Here is an 18,462-nt window from a genome sequence, read left to right on the forward strand (position 1 = left end):
CTAGGCTAAGGTATCTAAGTTTATTCTCAGATCTTAAGTAAACCTTAATTAGTCCTAAGATGAACATCCTTCCCACAGATGAACATCTAAGGCAATCCCATCCCAAATGGTGGCAACTAAGGCAATCCTCTTAACTTAAGCAACTAAGGGCAATTTTGATTTAACATGAAAGACTAGAGCAATTTCACCTACCTTGAGTACTTTAAGGTATTTCAACTCTATATGTATACCTTAAGGACCAATTCACCTAAGCCATGACTAACTATACTAACTACTCCAAGTCTAAGGTTCCAAGGTAGCCTAACAGTCCAATTGAGCCAAATATCCTTATTCATACTTCCAACAACTAAATCCCACTCCATATCTAGCATAATATAATAATCAACTATGAGATATCTAAATCTATGAAGAAGATAAGCCTAGCCTACCTGGGTGCCAAAGAAAGCCCAAAGAATTCGCTAAATCACTGATTTTCCCATTCAAGAAGCTTTCGCGAGGTGCCACGCTATTAAAATCACGGCCTACTCATCAAAATGAGAACAATCATACCCATATTGAACTATTGTGCTTAGGGTCCAAAATTACATAAAAATCTTGCATGGGCCTATTTATAGAAATCGTATTTCCCAAACCAACTCAACTCAACGTCCCTCTATTCTCTAGGAATATTTACCCTCAAAATGGGTGAATTAGGTGTGATATTGGTGCTACAATCAAGCCACCAAGATTTGAGATTTTTAGATGAGAATAGAGAAATCAACTAAGAAATAATGAAATCTTATCATGTATTTAAAGGATAAATAATAATTAATCCTTTTCCAAGCTCCAAAATCATCCACCAATGTTATTCCCAAGCTCTCCCACTTTGTAGGGTTTAGAAAGCTTGGAGATGGGTGATAAATAGTGAAAAATAGGCTAAAGGGGGTATTTATACCCTTCCAAGGTACACGGGTATCGCATCCATGACTTGTCAATCACATTAGCGATACCAGTCCAAAGAGGTAGAAGTTGCTTATACGACATCTGTATCACGTATATGATACTTTCTATGCTACCCAGGGTGTCAATTATGCAACTAAAAATATTTCTTATGCGACACTTGTTGGTGCCTTCCAGATCGCATAAGTGATCAAAGGCTCACAGTGTGAGTGCACCAGTACCAGCAGAGACTAGGAATTTTTTCCAAGTCCTTGAAAAACACTCGGGATTTATTCAAAATCCCGTATACGCAAATGAACTATGCTACCCTATCAAATTTGATATTTCAAACTTAATGGCACAATTGAAATTTCAATCTGAGGTCATTTCAATAAAAAGTGGGTCCACGCCTAATTGTCATTTTTTAAAACTTTCAACCAATGGCTCAAAATGAGCTTGAGACCCAAACCAAGGATCCACCTAGCCTCAAATTAACATTCCAGAGCTGTTGAAATAGTCAAAATTGGCATACAAGGTTGTTTAACTAAAATTTTTTCCCGTTAGCCAATTTCAACCAACGAAGACTTCAAAATATAAAATAGGATCTAAAAACAAATGAACTACCTGATAATCAAATTGTTAGTTTCAGCAAGTAATAAATAACTTGGGGCAGCTATGGGAAAGCTTAAAATGGAAAAATAAGTGGAAATATTAAAAATGGCCTTAAGGGTCATTACATTAGTAATATGAGAATACAATTGGCGAGAGAATCGATCAAAATGATATATTTATAATAGTCATGTTACGATCAGAGACTACCCCCTAACTAAAAAATGATTCTTATAACCACAAGTAATTCCAAACTAACCCATGGTACAGACATAATGCTTGAGAAACTAATTAAAACCTATATAAAAGCTAAACCAATTGAGCAGAAGCATAATCATGAGATAAGTTATTTCAATCTGTTACTTTAAATGTTAAAAGCATTTAATCTAGAAGAAAGATAAAAAGAAACTACATATAATACCTATAACTGACTAACTATGAAGCCTATTAATACTAATTATAAGCAGCAGGTAGATGACCCTAACTATCCCTAATCAATATATACGAATAAGAAAATAAAATACTGGAACTGCAACGGATTTAAGTCCTCAAAGTAAGAATATTCATCATCTGCTACCCAAATGTTATGATCTTCCTGACTATGATCTTGATATTAAGCACTTGAATCGACATCACATAGAAAACATAGGCAAAAGAGGTATGCTCTCAGTACTTTTTAATGTAATGAGTATATAAGATATGCACTAGTGATAAGAATACTTACAACATGCTTTAAAATTGGGGATATTAATCATTTACTATAATGTGTATTTGAATTATGTTTGTACATAAAAGTTATTAGTCACAGTGAAATCTCTGAATCCTGATCTAGAACATTTGTAAAAATTGGAAAGTTGTAGAAGCATAAATATTTCAAATGAGTTAATGTTTGTGTTGAACATGCTGTAAAATAATATGCTAATTGATTGCAAAGGACATGAACTGAAGAACAATGCCCCGATGTGGAATACACGAAGATACAATGATAATCTGGAAATTCATAGTTTAAAAGTAAGAAAAACTAAATTAAGGGTCATGTATAAATATTGAGTTTGAAATTACGGGAGGTTTCCATAACTGACATAGAGTAGGGATGGTATTCTGTACCTTGCCAAGTCTATGAACCATGATTGGCAGAAATTCACTCATGAGAAGGAAGTCACTCTCAACTATTGAAGACTTTATCTGAAGAGAGAGAATCTAAACTAATGAGGATTGCTTTACCTATGATGACACGTTGTTTGGGACTTAGGTTATATGAACCCCTGTCCTATCGGTGTTAAGTTGACACGACCCAAACCAGGGCCTTGTCGTGATGGGTTTCTTAAGTCGAACAAAGGCCAAAGACCACCCCCAACACCCCAAATCGTAGACTACCTTACACACATTCGACTAAGTTACAAACATATAAAAAGATAGCGTGCAATTGCTAAAGAAAATTTAATGCATATCCATAACCAACTACCGACGACTAGCCAAACAACTGACCGACACAACCCAATAATCACAGTAGTCTAGACAAATTCTTCCAAATAGTAAACTAAACTGAATATTAATAAAGTATCGGTACATGCCCCCAACTATAGCCAAAAATAATTTTTGATAGTCTATAACAAAAATAAAAGAGAAACATAAGCCTAAAATGGATCCATCCAAAACATGAAAGCTCACCCCTTCATGTCAACTCTCGGTTAATCTATGATTACTAAGCAGGAGAAGTAGATGTATGGCCAATTCTTGCATCGCATGCAGATACAGAATCCAAAGATGGTTAGCAAGGTGAACACTAGCATGTAACTCAAGGATAAAGATAAAATAATGCCATCAATTCAAATCAAGACAGCCAATGTATAATAACCATATGCAAATACATATATACGTATCATGCTGGGATATGGAACAAGGTTTAACCTGCACTTTGAAATCTTAACCTGGATTGTGTATATCAATTGTCATATAATAGTACCCACGGGATATATAGGCCCCAGCTCTCACCCCCTAGTCGGGCCTCAATGCATGTAGACACATGAACCGTATAATAATCTCATATATATGCATATGGGGACTCAAACTGCCCAACATATACTAAGGTGACTTAAGAACCTGATGATATAAAGATTTACGAGGGACTCGAACCTCCCAAATCATGAAATAGTAATAAGGGGGACTTGAACCTCCCTAGTCCCTTTGATCCCCACATTAGTATCGGTCACCTGAACCTCCAGTATCGGTCACCCGAACCTCCACTTTAATGACTCAGCTGCACAACCCTATTTATATCACAATTAAAACATTTATCACATAATCCTATTCATGAACCACAGTCCACATTAAGGCATACATTATTGTATCCTCATACTAACTACACTTGCAAGGTAATAAAAACATGCCAAAACAATTCCCATTAACATAGAGAAAACAACTCCCTTTGTTCATTAATACAAGGTGGGGGACACCGACTCTCTTTGTTCATTAAATCAAACCATTGTGTTTCAAATACCTCCTTATATCATGTAATAGTTCAAGACTTGTTCAATTTTACAAATACCCACCTTTCTCATAACTCAATATTAAATTTCACATTATGGGTTGGGGTCATAACCATTTCAAAAGTCACAAGTTTGGGAAAATCACAATTCCCTAATTCATCTACCATACCCATGCACCCATAAGTTCAAATCAATATCTAAATCATGAATAATCATAGTTAAATAAGAATACATTGTTCAACAATAAGCATTCAAAACCCACAACTCTTTTTTTTCAAAACCAAAATAATTCCATGTGAATAACACTTTAGTGCATATGCTTTATAACAAATTAACATTGAGGTAAGTGTCACATGCCTGAAATAGTAACATGTACAGAGATAAATCACCCTTAAATTCCCTATTTGATCACTATCTCAAAAACCCTAAGTGTTCTTGACCTTGAGGAATTTGAGAGTGTTAAGAAGTTACTTTGAAGTGTATTTAAGGGCTAATGATACCCTAAACAAGAAGTTAATTTCAAGTTGGGTAAGAGGGAAAATATCTAGAATGCCGTTAACTTAAAATCTAAAAAAGGGTCATCTTTGACTACAAGTCAATCCTTGACTCGTAGCCACTCCTTACAACTCATCGCCATGAGTCTTAACCAAGGAAGTATCACCAAGGCAACATACACTGTTGACCTTATGATTCAACTACAGGAATAATAATAGGATGTTAGGACTCATAGGGTCTAGTCGTAGTCAATACAGAACCCAAATTATGACTTACACTGGACATTATAAGATTGCACCTAATGACTCGTAACATACCCTTGCGCTCTTAGTGAGATACTCATATGTAGAGAAGAATATAGCCACAAACTTACTAGTTTGGTTACAACTCATCCCAATGACTCATCAGGACACCCTACGACTTATAGCGTGAGGCCTAACCAGGCTATTAATCTTAAAGCTCTATTTCAATTATCCCCCACTTGGATCATTTGCCCTCAAATGATGGTACAAGGAATTTATTAGCATGAATTAACTCCACATACCTCTATTCTTACCTTTAACAAAGATAGAAAACAAAGATGTTAAGGAAATCACTCTTTATTTTAACAAAGACAAAGGAAAACAAATATGTAAAGGAATACACATACCTTAAGCATGATTATATTGATTGGAAAACAAGAATTGATACTTGGACTTTATGTCCTCTTCTCCTTCCCAAGTAGCCTCTTCAACCTTGTGGTTCCTCCATAGAACCTTTACCAAAGCTAAGTTATTCATCTGCAACCAACAAACTTGATGATCCAAACATTCAGCCAAGACTTCATCATAAGATAAGGAATCTAAAATACCTACCTCCTAAAAATGAAAAACCATTGAAGAAACACCCATGCACTTTTTTAATTTGAAAACATAAAACATCAGATGAATGGAGCTCAAAATAGAGGGCAAATCCAATTCATACGTAACATTACTAACCCTTTTAAACACCAAGTACAAACCAAAATATCAGTGGTTGAGCTTCCCCTTCTTACCAAACCACATCACTTTTTATCTGAGGTGGATTTATGCGCCTTACTATTGTTATTCAGGCTTATTTAGCTTTGTCCTGAGGATTTCTTGTGTGCTTAATGAGTAAAAGATGATATGAATAAGAATCTAATAGTTTAAGTACTTTATAACAATTTTGAGCATGAATTTCAAACAATTTAGGAATCAAATTGATCATTTAGAGTTCATACGAGAAAACTAGTGTTACTAGCTTAAGCTAGGTGTTGTTCCAGTTCATCGTGATGAATTCAAATGTGTAAATGAGTTCCTAATTGTATGATTATGTAATTATGTATGGAAAAACTTGTTTATAGTTTTAAAAGTGCAATTGAATCAAGACAAGAGTGAAAACTAAGTGAAAGATCAAAAGGGGCAAAAGTAGTATTCTTAGATTAACTTTCTAGTTTGTCCTCTTGGATGTTGTATTGTTTTGAGCTCTAATTTGTTGTGTTTAATGCTATTATAATCTTTTTGAGTTTATTATGATGATATATGAAGGATATAAAAGCTTCAAATTGGGTGTAAACAACACAAAAAGTCTTGGAATGTATCAACAAAAGCACAAGACACAATTTGAGGTGAAATGGACCTCTTGGAAGTCTATGGCGCATTGCGTCCAAATAAAAGGCCCTAGGGCATTTTACATACATATTGAGCTTCCTAATGGACCATAAAAAGTGTGTATATGTGATAAGTGTGCGTGGAGGAGGTATACGCAGAAAATTAACCCCGCGACACAGCCTAGTCCAAAAATTGGTAGTTTTTTCCTTCTATAAATAGGACACTTGAACATAAGGCTAAACACCTTGGACGACTTCGAAAAATTAAGGGACGCTGTAAAATACTTAAATTAGGGTTTTTATTCTTTTACTTTAGTTTTGAATGGATTTTATCATGTATTCATTTATCTTGATTGCGGTTATGTACATGAGTGGCTAAAAGCCTTTTTTCGGGGTTAAGGCCAAGAATATGTTTACTTTCACTTTTAATTGATTTTCTTGGATTGATTATCATAATTGATTTTTATTATACTTTTTATCACTATTTTAAGTTTTCTCTACCCTTATAATACATATATTGTCAACCCTGTAAACTCAGGAGGGGGAATAGAAAGATAGAAGTGGGGAATAATAGAGTAAGGTTTTTATTCTTTTATGAAATAAGAAATTTGAACTAGCATCTAGGATATGGATAAACCAAGAATATTTTCTTAGTTCATAGTTAGTATGATATCTTAATGTATCTAAATGGATTATTGCATTCCCATCCAATGATGTAGTTGTAATGTCCAGTTAGGTAGAAGGTTAGAGGTTGGGAAACCATGATCATATGATAAATCCTATGAATCAACAACCAAGATAAGAAATCGAATGAATGAAGTTCAATAGCATGGTATTATTGTTCATAGTGCTTTAACCCGTGTTTTTATCCATTAATTGTCCAATGTCTTTACTTTTCCATATTACTTTAGTTTACTTTTAATTACAAACTTTCAAAACTCTTTTGGTTACGTTTGCACTAGTTTAATCTCAATAGTCAAATTAGAATTGAATAGTTGTTTAACACAAGTTTCTAAGGGATCAATATTTAGCTTTTTAAAAGGCCACCGTATTATTTGGTGAGACCACAAATACTTGCTTGTACGCATGGGCGGAACAAGTTTTTGACGTCGTTGTCGGAAAATTGTAAATTGGCAACTATTTTATTTATTTTTACATTTTAGATTTCTTTGGTTCTTTAATCTTGGTCTTGGGATTGATTTTTCAGAAAATAGGTTTATATGCTAGTAAACTGGCAAGGGATAGGGAATTGGTTTAACCAAGCCCCAAACCCGAGCAATGTTTCCATTAATGAAGAAGAGAAGCAATCCTTCTCCATGATACCCCATAATTTTCATATGAACAACACAATCCTGCTATAATGGCTAAAAATCAACTAGCCTGCAGGATAGTTCGTGCAGTGGCAATCCCACTTCCAACAAATTTGACCTCCCCTTTTTAAAAACCAGCTGTTAGAGGTAACTTTGCGCTAAAATAGAACATGGTGCAACTTTTGATTAGCAGTGAATAATTTGTCGGACTTTCATATGAAGATTTATAAGCCCAGCTGCAGAATATTTTGGAGATTAGTGACACATACATCTCTATGGGTATGTCAACTGACTATGTTAGGATGACACTTTTCCCCTTTTTACTATTGGGGAAACCGAATAAGTGGTTAAATGCTGAGTCAGAAAGTTCAATGACAACCTGGGATAACTTTTCCCCGAAATTTCTCATCTGATTCTTTCCATCTGGAAAGAATACGAAACTGCGTAGTGAGATTGCGAGCTTCAAACAAAGGGAAAATAAGAACTTATATCATGCTTGGGAGAGATTAAAAGTTCTTCTTCAGGATTGTCCACATCAACAGCAGTCCAATGAGGTATTTGCTCACACTTTTATTGAAGCACTTGATCACAACACAAAAATTTAACTAGATTCAGCTGTAGGTGGTCAGACATTGGAATTAATGTATGATGAGCTATATAATTTATTGAACCATATTGTGCAAGGAAATCCTAAATGGAATTCTGACTCAAGAAATTCTACAAAGAAGGTTGCACGAGTGTTGGAAGTGGATCAGTTAACTGCTATATCCACTTATATTTTTGCATTCAAAATTAGTGAACAACTCAATTCAACAATATGAAGTTAGGGGTTACACAGTCTATAATAATAGTAAATGTAATCCAGCAGACAAGTACTTGGTACATGGTTTGTGGCAGTAGAGGCCATTCTATAGATATGTGTGCTGCAAATCCAATGTCAGTGATGTTTGTGGGAAATGTTCAAAGGCTAAATTATGGGAATGCCTACAATATAAAGTAGCAAACTCAGTCACCAAACTAGCAATGAAATGCCTAACTGATACAGTTTCAGCAACCACAGGCTCAAGTAAATCATGCCACTAGTAATATGGAAGAGATGCTAAAACAAATCTTAGATGCTCAAGCATAATTTGTAGCAGATATTAAAATCCAGTAAGTAGCTACAAGGAACTTTGAGTTATAGATAAGTCAAATAGTAGCAGCACAGAATACCAGGCCTCAAGGTGGTTTGCCAAGTGATACTGAAAATCCTAAACAAGTTATGACAATTAATTTAAGGAGTGGTAAGGAGCTCAATAAAGAACCTCCAAAGAAAAATAATGAGGTACATACTGATTTGGCTCCTAAATAGGTAGATGATAGATTATTTGAAAATTTGAGAAAGTCTGAGTACTCAAAAACAAAAGTTGTTGAACAGATGTAGGAGAGACCACTACTACCTTTCCTATAGTATCATATAAAGGCAAAGGAGGATGCATGCTTCAAGAAGTTCTTTGATATGTTTAGGGAGGTTTATATTAAACTTCCTCTTTTAGATGTTTTGTAGGAAATGCCCAAGTACTCTAAGTACTTGAAAGATGTGGTCACAAAGAAAGTTAAGCTGCAGGATGTAGAGACAGTATCACTCACTGATGAGTATAGCTCTGTCGTGTCACAAAAGATGCCCAAGAAGATAAAAATCCCTGGAAAGTTCACTTTCTCCATTCAAATTGGGAAAAGTGAGGTGGTTCACAGACTTATTGACTTAGGGGCAAATATCAATTCAATGGCCCTTTCTTTTTTCAACACCTTGGGCTTGAGAAAGCCAAGACTGAGCTTTGTATTACTGCAACAGACAAATAGGACCATAGCTCATCCTGAAAGAGTTGTAGAGGATATTCTCATCATGGTTGGTAAGTTTATTATTCCTATTTACTTTATTGTTTTAGATTTTTAGGTAGAAAAAAAAGTATCAGTCATCTTGGGACATCCATTCTTGGCAACGGAAGGAGCATTGATAGGTGTAAGAGAGGGCATGCTTATAATGAGGATGGAAGATAAAGAGGCAATTTTCAAAGTGTACAAATCACTCAACACACTATCCCACTACAAAGATCTGTGTATGATTATAGTGATTGATGGGGATAAGTATGGGGTGGTGGAGTCTATTCCACAGAAATCTCTTCAGACTTCCCCATTGAGCAGCATAAGCCACCAATACCCAAGCCTAAAATGATGCAAATAGATGAGCCTGAAAAGTTTGTTGTTTGAGAGAGTTGTTGAACTTAAGAGTTCACACTCAAGAAGTCAAAAATGACTAAGAAAATGGCATTCGAGTGTGGGAAAAGGATGAAGAAGAATGGATAAATTATAGATTAGGTCATTCCGCGACACTAAATTAGGCGTTGCTTGGAAGGTAACCTAAGTTAAGGTATATTTTATTTTTAGTATTTTAGTTTTTACTTCATGAGTTTTATTTTTGTTAAGTCACAAGTTGATGGGAAGTCTGAGTATCGGAAAACCTAAGCTAAGTATGGCAAAGACTAAGTGTGAGGTCCCCCGGTCCCTCTTGATGTATAAAGATGCTACTAGCTAGGACCAGAGGCCTTAAGAAGTATTTCTATCTGTACTTTAGAGTATACTTTGGGGACAAAGTAGATTTTTAAGTGTAGGGTGGGGAAATTCCCATTTTTAAGGTAAGTTCTAACAAAATGTCAAGAATAAATGTGGGATGTTCTTGTTGGTTCTATATTTGATTGTGTGATACAAGTATTTTGATTGTAAAAAACATGTTGATTATGTGAATTTCTACTTTCTAGACTCCTAGACTCATGATTATGACTCTTGTACTTGTTGGATTAATTACAATTTATACTATTATTTTGTTGGGAGTCGATGAGGATCCTATTTAAATCGAGCATATGCTATGTGTGTGTGAGGTTGTTTGTATATTTCTTATTGAGTTTGATGCTGGGACTTGTCTGGTATGTGTACAAAACAAAAAAAGTATCGGTTTAGGATATGATATCGACATTTTTTTGATATCCATGTTTCATACCCTCTTTTGACCTACCATTGTGCATAATCTTAGCCAACCCCATTGACCCTTTTGCTTATTCTTTGGTAGAATCATATATAGCCTATTCCCTTCTTTGATAGACCATAATTTGATCCAAATATCCTAATCACTTTAGTGTAAAACTAATTGAGTAAGGATTGTGAAAAAATAAGAGGAGAAGAGGTGAAAGTGAAGCCCCAAATTAGTGATTATTGGTGTGTAAAGTTGATGTGTTGTGGTTGGGAGTGAAAAAGAAAACTTATGCTCATAATTGAATCATGAATTAATATAAAATAATCCCACCATATTGTATGTGAATGAGCTTAATAATATGGGGTAAAACAAAAGATGTGTAAAGGTAGTAGTGGTGAAAGTTGGTTGTTAGAGATTGATCTTAATTGTATAATGTGATGTATTAAAGCACTTAGGGAAGATAGTCCTTATTTCTGGCCAAAATAGTTCCTACCTATCCCTTAGCATACATAACAACCATTAAATAACTATATGATCCTAAGCTTCATCATTATGATATTAGTGAAGTATTGCACTAAGGGAAAGCCTATGGTTCATTATGTGTAACTTGTGAATTCCTTGTAAGAGTAAGCTACCCAATTGGTCAAAAGTAGCATTTATGTGAGTAATTACGGGTAAAATTCTTATTATGAGGGCACATGTTTGATGAATGTTAGGTTAATTATATGATGTCTTTGATTGAACAATGTGCATAAGTTTTCTAACTAGGTGACTTAATTCTTGAGGCCAGGATTCCTTGGAGTAGTGTTCTTGAACTTTCAATTGTGTGTAACATGATTAGCGAAGAAACTTGCATTTTATGCAGTCATGGTAGCACAAGATTGAGTGTATTGCATGTAGTAGAAGTGTAGAGTCACCTTAGCTTATGATTCTTATAGTAAAGAGTTGTTCGAGGATGTATAAGGCTTTAAGTGCGGGGTGGTGATCTGAGGTGGATTTATGCGCCTTAGTGTTGTTATCCGAGATTATTTAGCTTTTTTTAGTGGACTTATTGTGTGATTAATGAGTAAATGATGATATAAATTATCATCTAAGTGTTTAATTACTTGATAACAATGTTAAAGGTTCATTTCAAACAAGTTTTGAATCAAATTGATCATTTAGAGTTCATATGAGAAAACTAGTGTTACAAGCTAGAGCTAAGTGGTGTTTAGTTGATCGTGATGGATTATAATGTGTATAATGAGTTCCTAATGGTATGATTATTTAATTATGTGTGTAAAAACTTATTTATAGTGTTAAAATTTCAACTGAATTAAGCCAAGAGTTAAAACTAAGTGAAAGATCAAAAGAGGCAAAAGTAGTATTTTTAGCTTAAGTTTCTAGTTCGTCATCTTGGATGTTGTATTGTTTTGAGCTCTAATTTGTTGTGTTTAATTCTATAGGATGCTTTTTTAGTTGATTTTTATGATATATGAAGGATATAAAAGCTTCAAATCAGGTGGAAGGAATACAAAAAGGTTTGGAATGGATAATTGAAAGCACAGAACACAATTTGACGTTAAATGGACCTCTTGGAAGCCCATGGTGCATCGAGGACCGAATAAAAGGACCTAAGGTGCGTGAAATACACAGGGATATTCCTAATGGACCATAAATAGTGTTTATATATGATAAGGCCACGTGGAGGAGGCAGACGTAAAAAATTAACCCCACGACACGGCCTAGTGCAAAAATCGACAGTTTTTTCCTTCTACAAATAGGACACTTGAACATAATGCTGAACACCTTGGATGACTTGGAAACATTGAGGGAGGCTGGAAAAAACTTCCATTAGGGTTTTTTGTTCTTTTAATTTTGCTTTTGAATGGATTTTATCATGTATTTATTTATCTTGATTACGGTTATGTCCATGAGTGGCTAAAATCCTTTTTCTGGGGTTAAGGCAAAGAACATATTTACTTTTACATTGAATTCAGGTTTTTTGGATTTATTATTATAATTAGTTGGTTTTTTATCCTTTTTATAATTATTTTAAGGATTCACGACCCTTAGAATATATATATTGTCGACCTTGTGAACTCAGGAGGGGGAATAGGAAGATAGAACGTGGGGATGAATACAGTTAGGTTCTTATTGTTTTATGAAATAAGGAATTTAAATTAGCATCTAGGATAGTGATATACCTATAATCCTTGCTTGGGTCACGTGTAGGATGGTATCTTGGTGCATCTAAATGGATTATTACATCCTCGTTCAATGATGTATTTGTAATGTCCCATTTAGTAGAACGTTAGAAGTCGGGAGACCATAATCATACGATAAACCCTACAAATCAACAACCAAGATAAGAAATCAAAGGAATGAAGTTAAATAGCATTGTATTATTGTTCATAGAGATTTAACCGTGGGTTTTCATCCATTGACTCTCCAATGTCTTTATTTTTTCGCATTACTTTAGTTTACTTTTGATTACTGCAACACTCCGTATTTCCCTAGCATAATCTAAGTCCTAGTACATGAGTATTAGTATATAAAATTTCTTAAATGCTCTTATTTTTCATTTTAGAGCTTGCCATTTCGTAGCAAATTCAATTAGCTTTCCAACGATATGAATTTACCCAAATTTGATAACCGAGTAAGAAGTTATGGCGATTTTAAGTTTCGGTCATTAAAAACCATCATTTTAACCCTCACCACTTTATGTAGGCATCCCAAATGACAATTGTCAATTTTTAGTGTGACTCTGCAATCATGGCGCATCACGGAGCAGGACTAATTCCTATTAGTCAATTTCCAGTGGGTTTCCACGATGTTGGCGCATCACGGAGTTGGACAAAATGGCATTCAAGGTATTACCGCGATGTCACCGCATCGCGATGATTGTCCAGGTCCCAATTGTCCATTTTTCAGTGGCTTGGCTCGATAGTGGCGCATCATGCAAAGGACAAAAATCGGGTTTTTCACTTTTCAGCTTCCGTTTTTAAATTCATCCAAGGGTAATTGGGTCTTTTTCCATGGCCCTAATTAACCTAAAATGCAAAAGTTATACTCAATTGACCTAAATGGTCATTTATTATTCAACTCTTTTTCAAAATTAAAGATCCCCTTATCAAAAACAAGAACCTTAGCTCTCAAATTAAAGGCAATTTCTCAAGAACTCTCCATCAATCCTCCAAAATTCATTATCCCAGGAATGTTAGATGTTCATCCATGGATTCCTATCATCCATGGAGCTCAATTAACCTTTTTAATTATAAAGTTATGATCTTTTTAAGTGATTTAGTTTTAAATTATGATTTCATCCATTAATCTCCATGAACTTTGATTTAATACCATGGTTTAATGAAGTTATTGTTATTACTCGATTCCTCATGTTTTAGTGTTATCATTTGTTAAATTAAATCAAGACATAGTATGTCCATGATAATTTTATGTTAATTATGTCGGTCCTTTAGTAATTCTATGATTATTTTAAACTATGAACTATAAGTGTTTGATAAAATGCCTACAAGAGCAGTTGATTTAATAAGAGTCTTCATGCTATGTGCTTCAATGTTTTAGTGTCATGTTGCTACTATTGTTTTGAGTCCTGGGCTATTGAATACCCAAAAATGTAGTTGTTTACTTAATGTTGTCTCAGTATATTCAGAATAACTTTAGATTATATCATGAGCATTATCAGAACAGTCAGTTAAACTTAGAATAGTCTAACATTATAGTGTCATTCAGTTGGGAGTAGGATCTAGCACTACGCAAATGTAGGGATACAACTTCCCCATCAGATAAACAGAGTCATTAGTAGCAGTCCCTATACTCCAAAACTACATAGCCATCATAGGATATGAGTAGTCACCCATTAGATTAACTATGACGCAGGGGTCACTCGTCAGTTCAGGCATAACACCCTTAGTCCTTTGGACATTATATCAGTTCAGTGGACCCACACAGCCAGTGTTAGTACTCGTGGCATAGTATTAACACCCTTCCAACTGGGGTTACAGGTTAGACCCTGATTAGCTCAGATTGGGGAATGTCGGTAAGATGATACCTCCCACATTCTCAGATATAGTCTCAGTTACAGTCCTAGATCAATTATTCATTACAGACTTTTATGTATGTTCAATATCTATAGATTTCATGTTCTCTATTCAGTGTTCCATAATTTACCTGTATATTCAGATAGATCATTACTCTTATTTATGAAACCTTGCATGTTAACCTACCTCATTTAGCATACCAGTAAATTCAAAGTACTGATCGCATACCTTTCTTTTGCACTGTGATGTCCCATATCATAGGTGTTGATGCTCAGTTCTCGGATTACACTTAGTCCCTTAGATTCTCGATAGTACAGTAGCAGTGGTGAGTCCTCATCACCTGAGGATAGGCTATCTTACATCATGTCTTTATTTCAGTAGTTAGTAGAGTTAGTTAGGGGTTTGTCCCATCAACTCTCAGTCAGTCAGTCATAGAGGATTTTCAGATATTACAGTTAGTTAGTTGTTCAGTTTATCAGTACTTTATCAGATTCATACAGTCTTTTTCCTAGATTTATATTTAAGTTTGAATTTAGATATTTAAAACCTTATGGAACTTGAGTTATTCTGCCGCATTCATGATGATATTATTTAGCGCTCATAGCGGGTACCATCTCATTGATGTTCTAGATTTTTGTAGAACATTTAGGACTTTTTAACTTGAAATAATTATAAGTTCTTAAGTAATTATTGGTATTTTTGATGTTATTTCGTAAGATTTTGTAGGAAAGTCAAGATGCATAGAAATAAATAACAATGGATCGAAAGAGCTGAAATCTGAGCAAAAAGAGCTGAAAACATGGCTGATAAAACCGTGAGAAGTCATCATCTTTGTGATAGGCTATCAGCATTGGAGTCAGCCTTAACCAGGGAGTTGCATTCTGAGAAGTAGTTTTGATAACGTTGGTGATATGGCGTCAATGTCGTGATAAGGCATCAAGAATGGCGTCAGACTTAAGCAGAAAGTTAGCATGGGAAGAGGATATCTGACGATGTTGGTGAAAAGTCATCAAATCCCTGATGCGGCATCAGCTATATCGTCAGTGTAAGACAGAACCTACAAGCAACTAAAGCCTCTCTGACGCTATCTGTGATAGGGCATCAACTTTTTGATGCAGCGTCAGCCTGGGTGCCACCTATTCCAAACAATTTTATTAATTTTGTTATTTTATTTCCTTAATTAGGTTGTAGTATAAATAGTATCTTTTAGGGTTTTTACTTCATTCAAAATTCATCTATCTAAAAATTTTGCTGGGGGCAGAATAGGAGAGAAACCTCTTATTGTGGGTTCCTAACATTCTTGTAAACATCTTCCATATAATGATTGATTGTGGGTATGATTTATTACTTATTCTTGATTATGAATTCAATACATATTGTTGATTTTGTATCATGAATTGCTAATTTTCTTCACTTGAGTTATGGGAACCTTGATGTGAATACTAATTTGGGTTATGAATCTAATGTATGTCTATAAGAAATTGATGTTGTATAAACCTTTCTTTATTTTAATGATCTTTCTTGGCTGCAACTTAATAGAGTCAACACTATAAAATCACTTGTCTGAGAGGAAAGTGTTTGTTAGGTTACTTCAATGAAACAATCACTTTTCCAAGAGAAAATAGCTTGTCGAGCAATGTAACGGTCTCCCTTAGTTGCAACTTGAAAGGTGAACCCAAGAACATTACTTGTTCGAGAGGAAATTTTATGTGGGAAAATAAAGAGTTTACATGGACTCAAAAGATTTTAATCTTTAGTTTAATGGCAAATTCCTTAACCGGATTTGCCTACATGAGGACATAGTTGAATAGCAAACACATCCTTTAAGCTCGAGAATTAACAGATACACTACCTACTGAGGTCGAGAGACGAATGGGTAAATAATAGGATTCAACTCTTCTTGCAATTAAAGTGCCAATTATAACTCTAAAGTGATTTGCAACACAACCTATGAAAGCATCTTGGTAACCATAACTCTAGTGTCACATAACATTGTTAAATCGAAGTGTTTATCAACTTTTGTTTAACCATTTAAAAAACTCAAATTTTATCTTTTTCTATCATTTGTTTAAATTGAACTTATAGCTGTAGTTTCAAATTAGTTTGATTGCCAGTCATATTATTTCTTGTGGATTCAACCCTGACTCAAAGTTGGGTAAATATATTGACGACAAACGCCTTGCACTTATGGAGGTGTAAGTTGAGCATTATCAAAAATAGCGTCGTTGTCGGGTAATAATTTGGCGTATTGAGTTAGTTTGGAATTTTAGCTTACTTGCTTGAATTTAAACTTGTAAATATTTGTTTGTGATTTTCTTTGTTTCTTGTGTTATGTAGATTTTCTTTATTTTTGTTTATTTCTTACTATGGCATCATGAATGTAAGTTTGATGGTTGGAAATCTTATCTGGATAATCCATGTCCATATTATAGTTCTTCTTATGAGTATGACAGGTCTTATAGTCAAGCACAAAAAGAATGAAGCACCAGAAAGAGTGGAATTAAAGCTATTCTCCAACTAATGTTGGATCGTATGGACACAACGAATGGTAACATATATGATTTACATCAAGATATAAGGGAAATTAATGAGAAAAGAAGAATAATTAAGGATATGGATATAGCGGTCAAGCATTCAAAACACTTTTCCACATTATGTTTAGATGATATCTTGTCTGTGAAATCATTTAACATAATAGACAAGTGTGAAGATGAGGAATAAGAATCCTATATCGATGTTGTGCTTGATGTTGAGCAACCCTCGATGATTTCCCAATCAACCAAACCAACCATGAGGGATGATGCCAAGATTGAGGAAATAGTGCAAGAGTAAAAAAAAGAAACCAAACAAATCTCTTCTGAAGACTCTATCCCAATTCGAGGTGAGGATGCCCAGAAGGAAGCATCTCCGAAATTAAGGAGATGTCCTCATTCAAACCATTTTTCAACATTGTGCTTGGTGGATGAGATGGAAGTCTACCTACCCAAGAAAATAAGGTGTTTAGAGGATGAGAGACATAATCCTTTGATTTTAGAGTTTGGCATTCAAAAAGAGCAAAATGAACCCCCCCCCCCCCACTTGAAGGTCAGTAAAGAATAAATTCAATGTGTATCAAGTGGATTATTGATATTCTCATCAATACCTAAAGAGCTTATCCAAAAATTTGATATGAAGTTGGGTAAGAGATTCAAGTCATCAAAGTGGCGAGATAAAGGAAGTGTCATTGTATCCGTACATTTGCCCAATGCGCCTCGAAGATGTATTGATCAAAAGTTGGGTCGACTTTTTAAATACTCCAAGTGGAGACATAAATAATTATCAACAAAGTATCTTGATGAATACTGAGTAGTCAAAATAACTGAGTCGTGCTGTGACACAAAATTAGGCGCTTCTTGGAAGGCAACCCAAGGTATTTTGTTGTTTGTATTCGTATTATCTAATTGACATCAGATCTCGGCACCCATGGTATCATAGGTATATTTCTAACTCTGTCAGTTTGGTTGATGCATTAGGGATATTGCATGATTTTATGTTGAGGGTGAGGCTACTTGTGGGTGTTGATGTTCTCTTGGGGTTTTTTTTGTCGTGCCTCTTTTCCCCGGAGTCTTGTTCCTAGTAGAGCCGGCATATTTAGGCATATTATGTTTGTTTTGTGATGTGTTGTGGTTAACTGGAGAAAAATAACTATCTAGAGTAGTTGACATATTTTTGTTGATTTTTAAGACTGATAAACACCTCTCCGTTGGTCTATTTTATAACTATGTGATATGCATTTATATGTGGCTATTGTGAATCTTTTTATGGCATTAGTACTAGGGACATGATAATCACTGCTAACAATTTCATGAACCGAATGGGTAGTAGCTTAAGATGTACCATTGTGCCATATGTGTGTGAGGTCTTACTCAGTTCACTGTGTATGTTGAATATAGAACTTGCCTGGTTAGTCTTACCTTGGTTAAAAGATAGGGGTTAGGAAAGG

General features: G+C 34.8%; 1 non-coding gene across 1 annotated transcript; it reads right to left on the bottom strand.

Annotated features, from left to right (window-relative positions):
- Positions 1-7,867: 7,867 nt before the first annotated feature.
- On the bottom strand, positions 7,868-7,974 carry LOC124899097. The gene has a single exon (XR_007056235.1). It is a non-coding gene; the product is annotated as a small nucleolar RNA R71 (small nucleolar RNA).
- Positions 7,975-18,462: the final 10,488 nt, after the last annotated feature.

Source organism: Capsicum annuum, chromosome 5, assembly GCF_002878395.1.
Source record: "Capsicum annuum cultivar UCD-10X-F1 chromosome 5, UCD10Xv1.1, whole genome shotgun sequence".
NCBI lineage: Eukaryota > Viridiplantae > Streptophyta > Magnoliopsida > Solanales > Solanaceae > Capsicum > Capsicum annuum.